At 41.2% G+C, this 16,523-nt stretch overlaps 1 protein-coding gene across 2 annotated transcripts in view; it reads right to left on the bottom strand.

Annotated features, from left to right (window-relative positions):
- SHROOM3 (shroom family member 3) overlaps positions 1–16,523 on the bottom strand; it is a 150,878-nt gene that overhangs the window by 129,020 nt on the left and 5,335 nt on the right. The gene's annotated exons all lie outside the window — the stretch shown is intronic.

Below are 16,523 nucleotides of genomic sequence, written 5' to 3'. Positions count from 1 at the left end.
ATCAACTGCGAGTATTTCTTTAACATCCAGTGACCTGAAAATCCATTTTTCACTTAGCTCCAGTTACCAATAGAAATAAGGAAAGAGAAATACCTTCTTCCTCTATCTTTCTTCCCTGTAGATTTTTGGCAGTTCAATACATGGGTACAATATTATTGGCAATGCAACACAGAGATAGAATAGGCATCTTAACTGGTCAGTGTTTTATGGATGGCCAAGGAGAGCCTCAGATGACTATGCTACAGAAAATATTTCATGGATTTGTCTCAGACAACGGCTGCTAAAAATTGTTTTGCACAGTTGCTTTGCAGTGTTGTGTTTGCATGATCATTCCCAAGCATGCCTTGACAATGCCGCACTGTTTACAGCCAAATGATTTAGATAGGTACGTATAAGACAGTGTACGTTTATCTTCCTTAATCTGGTTATGGAAAGAAAGGGGTAGCAGGACACACAGATCTTTGTTGCAGTGTGTGCCCCAAAGATGCACTCTGGGGAGTCAGAAATGTAGAAAGCAACCCCCTTTAGGTATGATAATACAAAGCTATGAAGACTGTAGGTCTTTGCCAATATTTAATTCCCTATGTGGCAACAGAATCTCCATTGACTTCAAATAAATGATGGAACATGTAAGAATTACTTTCATAAGTAATCTTCCTCTTTCCATACCTGTGGTTCATCTAAGACTTCACACAATAGGTACTATGCTGTTAAGAAGTATGAGAAATCCCAGAGGAAGCTGACTAGATTCCCCAGTTTGGATCACAGAAAGGACTTGTACAATTACAGCAAGTCTATTCGACTTGCTAAGCAGCCAAACATGCCCAACACACGAGGACAGAAAGCACATCAATCCTCTATTTAGATGGCAATGCTTTTTTGGGTTGTGCAACAGATCGTTTTGTACATCCCACTATCACAATCCTCTCCATCAGAGACTGCCACAGTCTCCAAAAACTCACTGAGTATTTACTCGCTTGTCCCAACACCCACTGTTATTTTCAGAGATGTCTTCCAGGGTACACATGAAGGGAAAATTGCAAGCCACTGGTGCTCAGTAAAAGAAAAATAATTATCTCCTGCACTAGAGTTGATACTCTAAACAGGGGTTTGGTGCATAGATCTCTGCCAGCAGGTACTCAATTGCAAACAAGTCTAAAGATTAGAGAAGGTGACACTGACTGTTTTGACACTGAACAAGTCATTTCCAGTCCTCGGCTTGCAAGGTGTACATCAAGCAGAGAGAATAATGCCTACCAGTGTAGAATGTTTTTCTACACAGCACACAGCGTACACATCCAAAATGTAAATCAGTCAATATTTATCCTGTGAATATTATCTATCAGTACCGGCTGTTCATGAGGCCCCCACTCACATGGAGATCCCTGTTCTTTCAAGTAACATGCCACTTGGAAGAGCCCAAACTGCCTTTTTTTTTAGTATCACTGGTAATTGAAAAATATTAAAAGTCAGTTTCTCCTTAATATGAGCGGTGCCTCACAAATAAAGCTACACAACTGCAAAAATATCAAAGGATTCATTCACCTGTATCCCTGACCTGTTGACTAATCCCTGTTTGATTCATATTACTTCACAGACTACAGTGGATAAAGGGGCCCATAAAACATTTTTTGTTATCCATTGTAAAAGTGTGTCAGTAGCCAAGGATGAAATGAATCAGTATTTCTTGCAAGCAGAAATATGACGCTCTCAGGGGAAAAAAAAAAAGGAAAAAAAAAAAAAAGCTCTTTGTATGAAACCAGGAAACAATAACCTGCAATCCTGAATGACTTTGTGTTTTCAGATTCTTCTGCTGACACCTCTCACACTGGAATAACGCTAACAATGCTGCATAACGAAACCAAGTCTACATTTGTCAGCCAGTGTTGATTTTCCTGACTGCCATTATCCCTCCTATTATTAATTTAATATAGCCGTTGGCCACAGGCCACATGTCACTGGCCAATATCTGAGTGCTCCTCATGGCCTCACAGCAATGCTGTGCTTGGAGGAGATACAGCGAGCTGCAGGGGGAGCAGAACCCAGGCAGGATGTGCTGTGCCAGTTCTTGAGGCGTTTGTGAACATGTTTGAGAACTACCGATCTGAGACACACTTCCTCAAGGTCATAGCCCAGAAACTACTGTTGTCAGCTCCATCTATACATAGGGCGATTCCCAGCCATCATTATTGCTCCTATACACAACACAATTGTTGTTGTTGTTGCTTTTTGTTTTGTTTTTTAAAAAAAGAGTAACCACATAAACCAGTGGATGTCATTACATGCCCAGATAAAAGATGTGTTTTGAAGCATCACAACTGCATCAGAAATATAAAATGCACTGGAATAATATCCAGGGATATTACCACATCCACTCCTTCCTGACAATTCTACCTCATTACCTACATTTTCCTAGGAGCATAATATATCCCTTGCACGTCTAAGCAGGTTTTGAAAGAGGATCCTGGCAAGTTTCAGCTCTTTTTCACTAGAAGACAAAATATCAAAATAAGCCACAAAGATAGCAAGGAATGTCATTCACAGGTTCTATGAAGTCTAAATTCATCCATGTTCAAGCCGTGCTTTACTTTGAAAGTCATTTTGACAAGAGCAGGGCATCACTACTTAGCAAGTAACAACAGTGCTGAGTCTGAGCGGCAAGAACAAGGCTGCTTCCACAAGCAGGCTAAATGCAGTCCATGGTGTTGATCCCTGCAAGGCAGGGATGACAGGTTATTTTGAAAGGGTTGAAACATTTAACGTGGACATTTTTATAGCAGCTTATTTCAGTTTTGTTTTCAGTTGTTGTTTTCATCTCAAATTCACCTGTCATTTGTTTTAAAGGGTCAGGCAAAGCTTTACAGTTCAACACCAACATCCAAGATTTTTCTTTTCTTTTTGTCTTGCCATAGATTTTGTTCAGGGTATATAAGAATTAGCCTCTTTATATGGGCCACGAAATCAAAAAGATTTCATAGTTCTATGTTCTTTAAGCTTTATGCATATCAGAGATTATTTTTCACCCCATGGTTAACATGCTGTGACTAAATAAAAACTATAAAACTGAGTAAACAACCAAACTCATAACACCACCTTCTCCAAATACGTGTCTCCCCATACGCTCTCCCTCACCCAAGCAACACACATGTACACAGATAAACAAAATGATAAAGGAATTTTGAAATCTTCAGGCCAAAAGAATTCCTCCTCTGGTCTCTTCCTGATCAGGCCCTTTGGGTTTTCAGCATTTTTCTTCTTGGCTTCTTGTTTTGGCAAGAGCAGTAATGCCACTAAGAATTTACAGACCCTCTGTTCTACTCCAAAACCAAAATAGCTAACTTGAACCAGGAGAAAAAAAAGCAAATAAACCCACAAAAAATCTAGCTCTTTGTCAGCTGGAATTTCCACTAGTGCCTGAGGGACAGGGGAAACCAGAGAGCACACTACAAGCCAGCAGGAAATATTTCTGACCATGATTAATGCTTCCTTTAACAGTGCAACAGAATCTTTCCAGATTTTTGTGGATCTTTGGAAAAGTTCCACCACTACTCTCCAGGCCATATTTTGCTGTGAAAACCTTATTACATAACAGAAGCATTAATTAATTCAGAGCAAAATAAGAAAAGATGTATTATCCTAAAGATTTGGTGAACAGGGGGGGAGGAAGTTAAGAAAGGCACATGCCTTTCCTTTCATTTCATGTGATTATGTTGTGATAATGCCCTCTACAGACCTGTCCATCACTTGTGGGCTCAGGTCAGAGAAGCTCTCTGACCCGACCAGCTGGGTGACACAGGGCAAACAATGATGAATTCAGCCTCAGTTGATCTTGCCAGAAGGATCTCAGACTTGCCTGTTGAGCAGCTATGAGACAACCACATTTTCCTTTTGTCCATCTTCTTCTTTTTGTTTTGGATGGGGAGTCTGTGGGAATATGCAGAGTTTGGAAAGGCGCCATCTCTCATGTGCGTACAGGTGTCTTTCTACCCCTGGGCCTCCTTACCTAGCTCCCAGATTACCAACTTTTAGAAAGTGTATTCGTTCACACCTTGAACTGCTCGAACACCCCCTCTGGCACAATAAACTTGCTTTGCAAATTTCTAGGTACTGCTACAGAAGACGGCCAATGATACCCCACAGATGTAGGGAGCTGTACAACACTGGCACTTGGATTCAATTCCATTCACCATTTTCAAATTATGCTAAAGAAAGCAGACAGACTCACTGTTGTATTGAGCTTGGCCTACAACAGGTTGCAAAAAAGCACAAGGGCAGGCTGCAGCTTCCTGTGAATTACAAAGAAGGTTTAAAATTGAGATGACCGATGCTTGGGGCAGCCCTCCTAACTAAGCTCCAACTGTATGCTGTCACTATCCAAATGTTGTGAGCACACTAAACCAGCATGAAATCTTTTCTTTAGCCCTTTCCCCCTAACTCTCACATTTCTATTTTGTGTGCTAGCAGCTAGCTTGCTCTATCGCTATTAAGCACTGATTTAAGTGAAGAGCATGCAATTGTTCTGTGGAGACCCCTCTAAATCCAGTTAAGTATTACCTTTCAATTCTATATTCCAAAGTTTATTCTGACTGAACTCTGAAATTTTTGTTTGTTGGTTTGTTTATTGCATCCTGGCACTTCATGGGATTACAAACTATAAGCACACTCAGCAGATAGACCCCTCCATATATATATATATAAATATACCAATTGCACCACAAGCACTGCCATCTGCAACCAAAATATCTCACAACAGCCAACTGCCATCACCCTTACCTGCTCTAGATGAAGGAAAAATAAGAAGATGGCGCTGCAGTTGGTATACAATTTATCCCAACAACACTTTGGCTCGTGGGATCACACCTTTGTTCTACTAAAATATGCCACTGACTGACCTTCTATTATATCTCATCTCCAAAAGCCTGAACGTCTCACAGAGCACGACTATCACACCCTCTCCACCTCAAAGTCTGACGGGTCAGTGGCTCAGCAGTGACTCAGAGGGCACAGGCTATGCACTGAACCACTCTGTGTCATTTCCCATTGCTTTCAAAGTCTCCCGTCCAAGGACTGACACAGTCCAGCCTGTTAAGTTAATGCGAGCTGACAAGATCACAGCTCAAGAACAATAAAATATATAGAACAATAGATGCTTACCCTGGTTCTCTTCAGCTCCAACCAGCAGAGGAACCTTTTGTTTAAGCAGCTGATGAGATACACAAGAAGTCACAGAGATGCAGAGTCACTCAAGTGCACTTTTGTTTCTGCTTCTCCTCCTAACTCTCCCAGTTCTATTGATGTGCCAGTGGCTCACTCTCTATCAATCCCCATTAAACACTGATATAAGCCACAAAAAGATTTTGTCATTGGTGGACAGGGAAACTTCCAAACACAGTTCATTATTAATGTCTGATAACTGATTAAATAACAGCCAGCCTTCAGGAAAACACACATTAAGGTTCTCCCTAATCATTTTTCTGTATGCTGCCAGTCTTCCCTTTTTAAAAAACCATTATATGTACAAGTTTCTCAACTCGTACAGAGTACAGTCTCCATCCAGTCTTGCTGCCTTTCAACACCAGCCACCAGGACCTAGAGAAAGAAGCACTTCCAGGTCTTTTGTTCACAGCGTGCAACCCCAGGGGACTAGACTGCATCTTACCCTTAGTCTTTATGTGGGTCACGAGAGGAAGTCAGACTGCAGCTGACTCCCTAGCCTTAGTGAAAACTCTGTACAACAACAAAGCTATGACGTGCATGGGAAGAACAATTTTTAGATCTACTCCTTGCTAATAGATGGGGACATAGGTGCTGCCTGCTAGAGTAAATTAGAGACAGACTTGTGAAGAAGTGCAAGGACTCCTTTTCCCAAAGTAGAAAAAAGTGTCAGTAAATCACAAATATGAAGTTTTCTGGCAAGCAGCCTTGGGGAGGTGTACTACTCTTTGCATCCCCTGCAGAACAGCACAGAAGGGTGCCTGGGTCCCTTGGCCAAACCCAATTGCCACTGACTACGGCTGGAGCAAGAAGAGGACCTTGGTTTGGGAAAAGCGGCTGCTTTGCACTGTGGGGCAGGGATAGGCGGGGATACCCCGCTGTGCCTGTGGCTGACAAAGAGGTTAAGTTGCTGCTCATGAAGCTGTGAGGGCAACTTAATCCTCTACAACAACAGCCTGGTGCTAAGAAGCATCCACAGGCCTGGGGATAAGAGAAAGTGAAAGCCCCTTCCAAGGGCATTCATTTCTACACCAGTCTTGTGTTTTTCCCCCTCACCCACCTCCTTCCCAGCCTAGTCACTCCAGCATTAGTTTGCATGGGCTGTCTGCAGAGACATAACAACAAGAGGTGTACTTGGAAAGCCTGCAGAAACTTCTTAGCTTGAAATCAGAACTGTGCTGAATCCCAGAAGAACAAAAAATGTTTGAACTTGCCTCCCCAAAAGTGTTGTATTCATTGACTTGCAAGCATGGGGGAACAGTGGTAGTAATTTAACCTAGGGAAGAGTGCCAACAACTTATTTAATTGCAGAGTTTGTGCCAACACCACCACAATACAACTATTAATACAAGTCTGCAGTACAAGACTAATTCTACTAACCTTTTGCTGTTGCCTTATAGTCAGGTCAGTGGCTGCATCCCTTCTGTGCTGACGCTATTCAGCAAACACTGGCAACTGATTTCAGGCAAACATGAAATGAAGCAGGGCAGGAGGGAGGAGGGGGCATCATTGATAAAATGAAGATCCCCCCCAAGACCCCACCCTTCTCTGTCCAAATGTTTCTCATTTCTTTCTCTGTTTCAAGTCTCTCTCTTGAAACTAGAAACGTGTTCTGCCATGTATTTGCTCCTGGAAAACAGCCAGATCTTTGGTCTGAATTCCATCAGCTCATTTCCCAGTTTCTATGAGACTGCATTTGAGTAATGTGGCTCTCTCTCAGTCCACTGGCAAGTTAGGTCATTGATCAATACATAAAAATCTGAGCTCTGACATTAGGGAGAAATCCACTTTTCTGAACAAAGCATTCATTTAAATAATGCATATTTTAACAGAAGAAAAAAATAGTAATAACAGATCCAGCACTACCACAAGTTTCCAGGAATACAGTTATTCTGACAATTACGTGCCACTGCAAACATCTCTAAGTCCAACGTTACATAACAAAATTCCAAGCAACAATTATTGAGGCAGTAAAGTCACTGATGCATTTGCAGATCCACTCACCCTTGCTTCACCCTTCACCCATTACTGTATTTATTTTTCTCATATTTGCGTCTTGTGACTGTATTATAACTATACATTTGGAATCCCCTGAGTTAATTTTTATTGCACTTATAAATAGCACAAAGGGGTCCTAGTTGTCAACTGTGGCTTGCTGGCACTGGTAGAAAAAAATAAATATTGATTACAAGCTGAACAGAACACAAAGAAAAATACTTCTGTATGACTATGTTAACACCTCATCAGAAATCAGTAGTTCTCAGTAGGTGTTAGGAATTATTTTGCAACATGCAGTGGACTGCATGCTCTTTCAATTCTTCTGAAATAAACATGCCACAACACGTCATCTTCACGGATCCTGGAGGCCCTTCTTGCCTCTTTCTGCTCCATGAAACTGTTTCCGCTTTGCACACTGAAATCGATCTGTTTGCCATTTCTTCAGCAGGTATTTCCATAATACTCTTATCTCTGTTTCATGTGATTTGACATTTTGCATTTATCTATGCTTCTAAAAGCAAAAAGTCATGAAAACCCTTCTAAGTAATTGCAAATGTGAAGATTTGGCATATTTTCTATGATTTTCAGGAAGTAGACTTCACTGGAAAGGCAAAAAAAACCTATAACAGTGCTAACAAGAGCTGACCCCACGGATAATAAAAACCAATTGCCTGAAGACTTCAGCATCATAAGTCATAATGACAAGTTCAGAAAATGATGCAGTGCTGCTAATAACTATTGAAAAACAGCATCTCTTCTATCCCTATTGCCTGGTACTTGAAACATTTTAACTGTGAAGACGGACAGGACAAAACTGCTTAGGGCAGCACTGCAGAATGTGTGACTGAAACCCTGTAGATCATGGAACTATGACATTTGTCAGCCAAACCCGTCATTCGCCGGCACGTCGGAAAATCCCCATTCTTGAGTGAGAATAGGGAATGGCTTTCAGGCCGGCAGATTATCTGGAGGGGTCTGTGGGAACTGCAGAACACTGCACCTGCCTGAAAAATGGCACCAACTCAGCACAAGATGTTTCCAGAGGGGAAAGTTAATATATGGGAGGAATGCACATAAATCCTGTTATTTCTTAATGGGATTTGGGAGCTTATTTCTCACCCTGTGCTTTGAAATGTATCCCACAGCCTATTCTATTAATGAATTTAAGCACAGTGATTTTCTTATCAGCAGGAATCATTCTTCACTGAGGTTTGAATTATTTTTTTCAGCGGGATTTTTTAATGCAAGTGTGAAAAATTAGTATTATGCTTGAATACCAGTTACGATGTTAACAAGCTGTGTCCTGGATAAGCTGGTCTTGTCTGTTCCTGTTGTCCTTTTCCTAATTTCAATTGACCGAGAAACCTGGAATCATTTATTTATTTATTTTAAGCTCATGGCAAAGTAACAAGACTTGTGGAAACAGAGTTAGGCAGTGCGTGGCTGAAAACGGGAAGACCAGAAATCTCTTCCCAGCTCAGCCACATGAACGAATCTCCACTACACAACATACACTCCACTACATACTCTTCTCTTACATAAAACAAACTTAATTAAGAAGGTGTTTTTTCACTAGGAGTGCAAAATATGATACACAGATATAGACTATATTTTCACAGGGGGAAGATGCTTCCCAGCATTTAACAACTTCTGAACTGTCTCTTTAAAGAGCTGGGGTTCTGGCAAGTCCATCTGAAGTCATGCAGCCCGTACCTCCTTCAAAAACAAGGACCTGGTAAGTGAGCCAAATCTGAGGGTTTTAAGTGGACATATGGAGACAGGAAGCCTTTGGGTGAGACACAAACACAGGCATGACAGCCTATGTGAGACGAGATTATAAGGAAAAAGAAAAACATATTTGGTGCATTTAAAGTGTACACTTCCTAAATTCTGTTCATCTGGCACACAGACACAAGCATCCTGCTCCAACAATGCAAAATTTTCAGGGAAGCTCCAACTATCTAGCAACACGTAGCTCCGTCACTAGTGTGTGGTAGTCTGGGCCACGCAAGGCTCCAATTTCCTCATCTCACACGGACTAAGCAGGCTTTGTCCTCTTCAGTCCCCACACTGGCAGGCATTCACAGTGCAGAGCACACTGTTGACTTCATAGAAGAAATCCATGATGTGAGGTTGATAGGGCTGGGTGCTGGGCAGCTGGAGGATGACAGGATCTTCCTACAGACAAGCTAGTCCTGATGCTGAATTGTGTTTTTGTATTATTAACTGGATATTCCTTGTTCCACACATAAAGGCAAGTAGGTTCAGGTCAAAAAGGAAAGCCTCCCCTAAGCAGGACCAGAAATGTAGCCTGCAGCCTCCAGATTGATGGCAGAACGCCCACCAGTTCCTCTTGTTTGTGCTCAGATCCAAAGCCTACTGACTCAACTCTCAAGTGAGAAAGAGAGATTTGCCTCCTGGGTTGACAGACACCAACACATTTTAGGATTATCTGACACAGGTCTTGGCTGTTCTTTGCTGCCATCAGATGGTGATCTCCTCAAGGCTTTGGCTAGACACAAGTAAGTGGCAAAGATTTTGTGGTTCAGCAGTGTATTTCCAAAGGACTCTGTACATTTTTTCTTTGATTTCCAATGTTTGTTGGCAAGCCGATTACAGTTCAACTTATTGTCACGTTCAATGATCCCACCCCCCCCCAAGTTTGAGCACTTTCTACAAAACAGATCCATGCTGGATTCATGCTTCACAGTTTGGAGATTTATCAAAAGATCCTGAAAGGAAGTACTGATGAAATTTGAGATTAGCTCAGCTCCAGCCATGTCATTGATGATGGATTTTCCTTCTATGCCTTGAGCTCCCAAAAAACGTGGGAAAGGTTGAGTTTAGTGAAGCCTTTCACAAGCAACCATCTATTCTGCCCAAACACCGCTTTAAAGAGTGCATTCTCTGGTTCTCATTCTAGGATCAGTGTAAACTTTAACTCTGATTATACCTGCTACAGCTAAGCGAACAAGGATATATGGCATTTTTCTGACTAATCTCTTTCAGGTAAGCTAAAGCCAGGGCAGGACTGATGAAGGCTCTATTTACTGACCCGAAGGATTACATGTTGTGTTTAATTACACGTGATTCCTCTCTGTCCAGGAACCTGAGAAGAAAATATATTGTCTCTCACACTTTGTTATGACTTTGAAGGATGTTACACTACACAGTCTTCCGCAACTCACAAAGTTGCGATACAGTAGTGCAAACTTGGTCTTTTTGAGGAGGGATTTCTGTGGGCTTGGGCTGAAACTATGCAGAATGGGTTCATCTCTGGTAAGGAGGTAACCTAAAGCAAGACTGGCCAAGTGGAAACAGACACCTGTCAGTCTGTCTCTACTCTGCATGCAAGTGTGACATTTCCAAGGGTAATTTTATTCTGCATGCATGTTCATGAAAGTCACATGGCTGAGTTGCCTGTGAACCTCAGAACTCATCTATGCTGATCTTTGTTAATCAGGACAGCCAAGGTAGTCCCAGCAGATGGGGTCACCGTGATGAATCACAGACCAACTGGCCCCATCAGACAGCAGATCTGCAGTCTGAAAAGCTCCTACTGCCTTGGCTGGGGCAGCACCAGTGCCTAGCAAGCCACTGCTCCCATCAGTCAGTCGGTTTGTCTGCAATTGCTAATTCAGTGCTGTGGCATTGAACAGAAGTCTTTTTGTGCTAGGGAACGATTGGCAGCCTAATGGAGGGGGCTAACAATAGAAGCCTTTTCATCGAGCAATTCCCTAGCTTTAAGAAAAGGTAGATGATCCTGTCCCCAGTGCTGGCATCAGCAGTCTTTGGTGAGGCCCTAATCTGAGCCCTGAGAAACAGGGAAGAGTAGTGAGGAATTGCCTTCTGCTTTCTGGAACAATTACAGCATCAGTCCCCTTCTTCTCTGAAAGCAAACACCCACCCATCCACATTTCCCTGTCGTCCGGGATCAGGCACCTGTCTTGTCTATTACCAGCCTGGCAGAAGGATTATTTTGCACAACAAGCTCACCAGCAGACCATCACACCTTTCTCCAATGCAAAATGTAAAGGATATGCCGGGTGTACAGGGAGAAGGAAATTGGGAAGCAGTCAATTCTGTTGTCCAAGCTGATTTGGTCCTTAATGTTTTTACTACAATCCAGAGAGGACGCCAGGCAGAGCTGCTTTCTGCTCACAGGACACCCTCCTGCCTGCCTCTGGACTAAGACCAAGCACAAGCAATCACATTACGGTTTAGTCCTAGGCAAACCACTGCCCACTGACTGCTTTCCCCCTTGAAAACAAGAACTGAAGGAATAACATGCCAGCTCTCCATGCCCTGTCAACTGATGTAGTTAAGAACCACCTGAGTGCTGGTCTCTTGCTTTTTACATACCATTCTTGTTCTGTCCTTACGCATGAAGAACACATTTATAAGGACTTGCCATATTATACACAGCATCCTTATCTACAGTCCTAAACGCTCTGCAAGAAGGCATGAGTGCAACAAGCTGCTTATGGCTTTGAAATGGATCTGTTCATCAACCCACTTGTAGCACATTGGAAGATAAATAATGAAAAGGAGCATTTTTAAATATTAACAACACAGAGGCCCTAATCTATTCTAGGGCAGTAATGAGAAAAATAAAGTCTTATGTCTAGCCCAAAGAGAATAAACACGGAAAGTTTCAAACAAACAAATCAAAAAATGGCCTTTTGGGTTTTGTTTTGTCAAGACTGCTGGAATGATTCTCGTTGTGTGTCACTAAATGCTCTATGAGCTCACTCAGGTGAGGTGAGCAAGGCATCACCAACAAAAATATTATAGGAGCAGCACAGGCATGGGGGCCTTGTGGAGGACAGTCTGATCCAGCTGCTGTATGCACTGATTGCTAGAGGGCTATTCATTTCCCCAGAAGCTGGATCGGGCTCTTAACAAGGTCTAAACACCTTACAAGAATTCAGGACTATTTCCCAGGCTCTGTCCCAAGCTATTCCTATTATTATTAAACTTTTTTTGCTTCCTACATCCCTGCTGAGAGGTAAACCTCAGAGTTTGTGTCATGCTTCTGGCATGAGGTCCCTGTAAATGACCTATCCTTTTGAGTTCAGGGAACCGATGAACTGCAGCACAGCATGTGAAAAGTGTTCCCACATAGCTGCTATCCGAGAAAGGAGGCTTTAGATGCCTTAATTCTTAGGCAAGAGAAACAACTCTTTTGTTAATATCATCAACATGGAGCTCAAAATAAAAGCACATTTCAGAGGCCTGTAACAACCAAAGCTATTCCAAAGGTTTGTGTGTAGCAATGAGAAAGTGACCACTGAAATAGATCGCCTGGCCCCAGAACAGTTGATACTGAATAATGTTTATTACCTTGAAAATTCTCACAGCAAACCAAGAGGGAACGAACACTTCTGTTCCCAGATTGCCTTTGCTGCCTAAAACAGTTGGCACTTTCATTTTAGTAATATTGCTCTTACTGCAAAAGATGAACCAAAACAGTAATATGCACGTTTTCATCTGTGCGTGCTTATGGTTTTGAGACCAAAGGAAATCAGGTTCCAATTCAGCATTCGGTATCAACAGCAATCACTTGTGCATTTCTCATGATATTCCTGGTTCCAGGTTAAGACACCATTTATTTAACAAGATTTCCACTGTGAGCAAATCTCCTCAAATCGGAGCCAAAATTACATGGTTCTAAACTACAAAACTGGCACAATCAAAAAAGAAAAGAAAAAGGAAGATGAGCAATATGAACCATGATCTGAAAACAGAGAAGTGGAGCTCATTACTAGGGATTTCATTTCTACTGTTTCTGAAGTATTAGTGACGTTTTTATATAATCTCATGTTACCTTTTAAACACTAAAGTATAGAAGAAGAAAACTGTGATTTTACATAAAGGAAAGTAATAAAAACCTGACAATCTTCTTGCCAAAGTAATATTTGATAACCACAAGTAGCAAATTTTCTTGAGATTTAGGCTAGATTCTTTGAGGTCTACAAATTTGCAGAGTTCACTCAGCTGGGAAAAATTTAACATAACATGCTCATTCTGGAGTCTCTTTCCTCCTCCCACCAAAGCCTTTTTCCTCTTCACCTCAGGAGGACATTTATTTCTTTCAAAACATGGGGAGAAACTGTGAACAGTTCTAAGTAAAGAATTTGATTGACAGCTATTCTCTAAGCTCATATAAATGAGAAATTCTTCCCTAGGAGGAATGTAAGACCATAGTTCCCTTTCAAATTCTCACCTACACAATTCCCTGATAATGTGTTTAATTCCACAGAATCAATACAAGAGGCAAATCACATTTTGTTAATTTTCATCCTCTGCTCCATCTTTTTGGATGCTGTCCCACTGCTAACCATTAACATTCTCGTGCTGATTTACGTACTGATTTTTGGACATGCACTTGGGAAAAAGAATATCCAGCTGACATTTTTTGCTCATTCTTCTAACTTTTCCTGGCACAAAATAAAATGTTGGGGAAATTCCACAAAGCTTGTTTCTGAGGATCCCTCACAACCTTGTGCTTAGGTGGCACATCAGGAATACCACGCACAATCCTAAAGCACTGCGGCCCGATCAGCAGCTCCAGAAAACAAAGCGAACTTCCTTAGGCTCCCAAGACGGCAAAGTGCTGTTCTAGGCCAGTCAACACCATGAATCTCCATCTCGCTGACAGCGTTAGCATTTCCAAATTTCTTTTTATTGAAAATGAGCATGTTCTTTTAAATGCCCTACACAGCCAGAATCATAAAGTACTATGATTCTGCAGCCTTTGCGTGAAGAGTTGTTTATAGTCAGCCAAGAAACAAGACAGGAAAACAGAAGGACTGTCAAAGCACCTTCCTACATGGAGAGGGGAAAATGCAGGTCAGTTGTAATAAGTTTATTTATGGTCTGTCCTCTACCTCCGGCAAAACACATTCAGAAAAGGCCTGTGCTGAGGACTTTGAAGTAACCATCATGAGACTTACAGGCTTGTCTTTCCACAGGGAAAAAAGAAGAGCGTTAGCTTATACAGGTCATCTGTTTTAACTACCTAAATTCATGATAGCTGCACAACCAACATTTCTGACAAGTTGATTAAGTCTTGGTTCCATGATGTGCTGAGCATCACGGCTGATTCAGCAAAGCATTTACTAGCGTGTTTAACTCTATGTGTGCTTGTCTGTGCACTCAACCACATACACAACGAGCAGTCGAGCTGCCTTGTTGCACAGGAGCACTGCAACACATCTATATAGCAAGGTGACTTTTGCTGAGAGGCTGTAGGTAATTTGCTCTTACTTGAAAGAGCTGCCAGAAGTATAGTAAGCAGACTAAAACTGTTGTTTTAAGTCACGTTGCAAGCTTTCAAAGGTACCAACTTTAATATTTACTTTAATCTAAATTTTTATTAACACTAAGGTCATTTAACACCACTTTGTCAATGCAAATAGATCCTTAAGCAGATGTAAATATTATTTATTCGCCAGAACAGAAAAGAAACCTGAAGCGAATAAAATTCCTACCTTAATTCTGAATAATCAGAAATGAAAATCTGACATCCACCTTTTTTATATTTATAGGTAACATTATTTAGAATTGTTGTTGGATCACTCCTAGAGCTGTACCTGCATACGTACTGCTAGTACTCTTGCGTAAGTACAAGAGGATCTGACCTGTAGTATGGTTCAATTTTTTGTTTCCCGCAGTTCCTCATTACTTCCCAGAAGAATACTGAATTAGCTTAATTACTGATATGCGATTTGATTCTTCCTGAAGAGTGCATAGTGAATTCACACACAAGAATTCAAACACAAGAAGAAATGAGTTTTCCAGCTGAAACTGGAAACCAAAAAGCAGCTACAGGTGCTGTGCATATTCTAGAGTGCACAGCTTCTACTCACAAGCTTTTCTTCAGCTGTCACCAATGCATGAGCAAAGCAACATAATGTCAACATTGACAGCACAAACCTAGAATCAGCTACAAGTTTTAAAAAAATACACATTTTTGCAGTGCTTTTCACAGAAGGCAGGCACAAGTCAGAGAGCTCCCAGTGGCGCCACGCACACTCCAGGCATGTTTGACATTAAGGGGCCTCGTTGTTGTGGAAACCAAATCCCATAGATTAATTAATGTTCAGCAGCCAGAGCCATCTCTCTTCCTCTCTCCTCCCTGCCCCCAATTAAAAAAAGGGAGGGTGGCACTTTTTACACTGCAAAAGAATGTCAAAGTCAAAAGAAACTCTCAGTTTCCTCACAAATGTAGAATGCTACCAAAAAGAATGAAAAATCTGACAGAAGTATTAGTCCCTCATGTTTACAAAATGAAAAATATAAGACCATTTCAGAGAGGCTAGTTTTGCTTCCTGTGGCTATGCCAATCTCCAATGAAGTCCTGCAAGAAAGACAAATATGTGAAATTTCTAAAATTCCTTTATGATGAAAGAACTTTCATTGGAAGTCCTTTTTTTCTTTCAACATGCAGATGGCACAAACTACAAGTAATTTATTTCAGGTGAACTATTCAAGTGACTGACAATTTACATGCGAGTGTGTTTGCACAGTCAGTTGCAGGATTTGAATAAAATTGAGTATCAGCATTTTCTTCCAGTTGACATCAGTTCTGATCCTTTGAATTCCCCACGTGTCCCAGTTTACATGAGGGAATGAGATCAGATGAGAGTGCATATGCACCTAGCAGCTCACCACATAAATGTGTACTATAAACAAGAAGAATGCACCAGACAGATAACATAAAAGCGAAACGTAACAGCCACTAGAGGTTAAATTTCAGTATTACCAAAATCCTATTTTCAAAACAGTTTTAGGGCCATAGGTAAAACCTATTTCAGTATTCATAGATTCAATTTCATGCTTTTGAAAACCCATTGTCTTAAAGATATGCATCTTCAGGTACCTGATTACTTTTTAAAGCTCAGTTCTGACGAGAATGAGGAACTTTCTCTCATTTGTTTCTCAAAATATCCTTGTCAGCTAGAACACAAATCTTGAAGGCGTACCACTCTTATAAGATAGTAAGTAGAAAGTACATAGCATAAGTAAACTGCTAACATAACGTATATGCATACCAGATAGGAATAAGTATTCATTATTATTCTTCTGTTTCTCCACACAAAGTTCTTATTAGCTGACATCACATCATGTGATGAGAAGCGTTTATTTTCTTTTCTATTCAGAAGAGGCTGTTATGGATTACCAAGTGTGCTCAGATATGCTATGATTTCATGACATGAGATGACTGCATCACCTCATGAAAAAGAAATCCCCTTCTCCCATTCATAAAGAGAGTGTAGTGAAATAAATAGAGCCAATTTCTAAAAGCA

Source organism: Anser anser (genome assembly GCF_964211835.1).
Source record: "Anser anser genome assembly, chromosome: 4".
In the NCBI taxonomy this organism is placed as follows: Eukaryota; Metazoa; Chordata; class Aves; order Anseriformes; family Anatidae; genus Anser; species Anser anser.
This window is presented reverse-complemented; position numbering and strand designations above follow the sequence as displayed.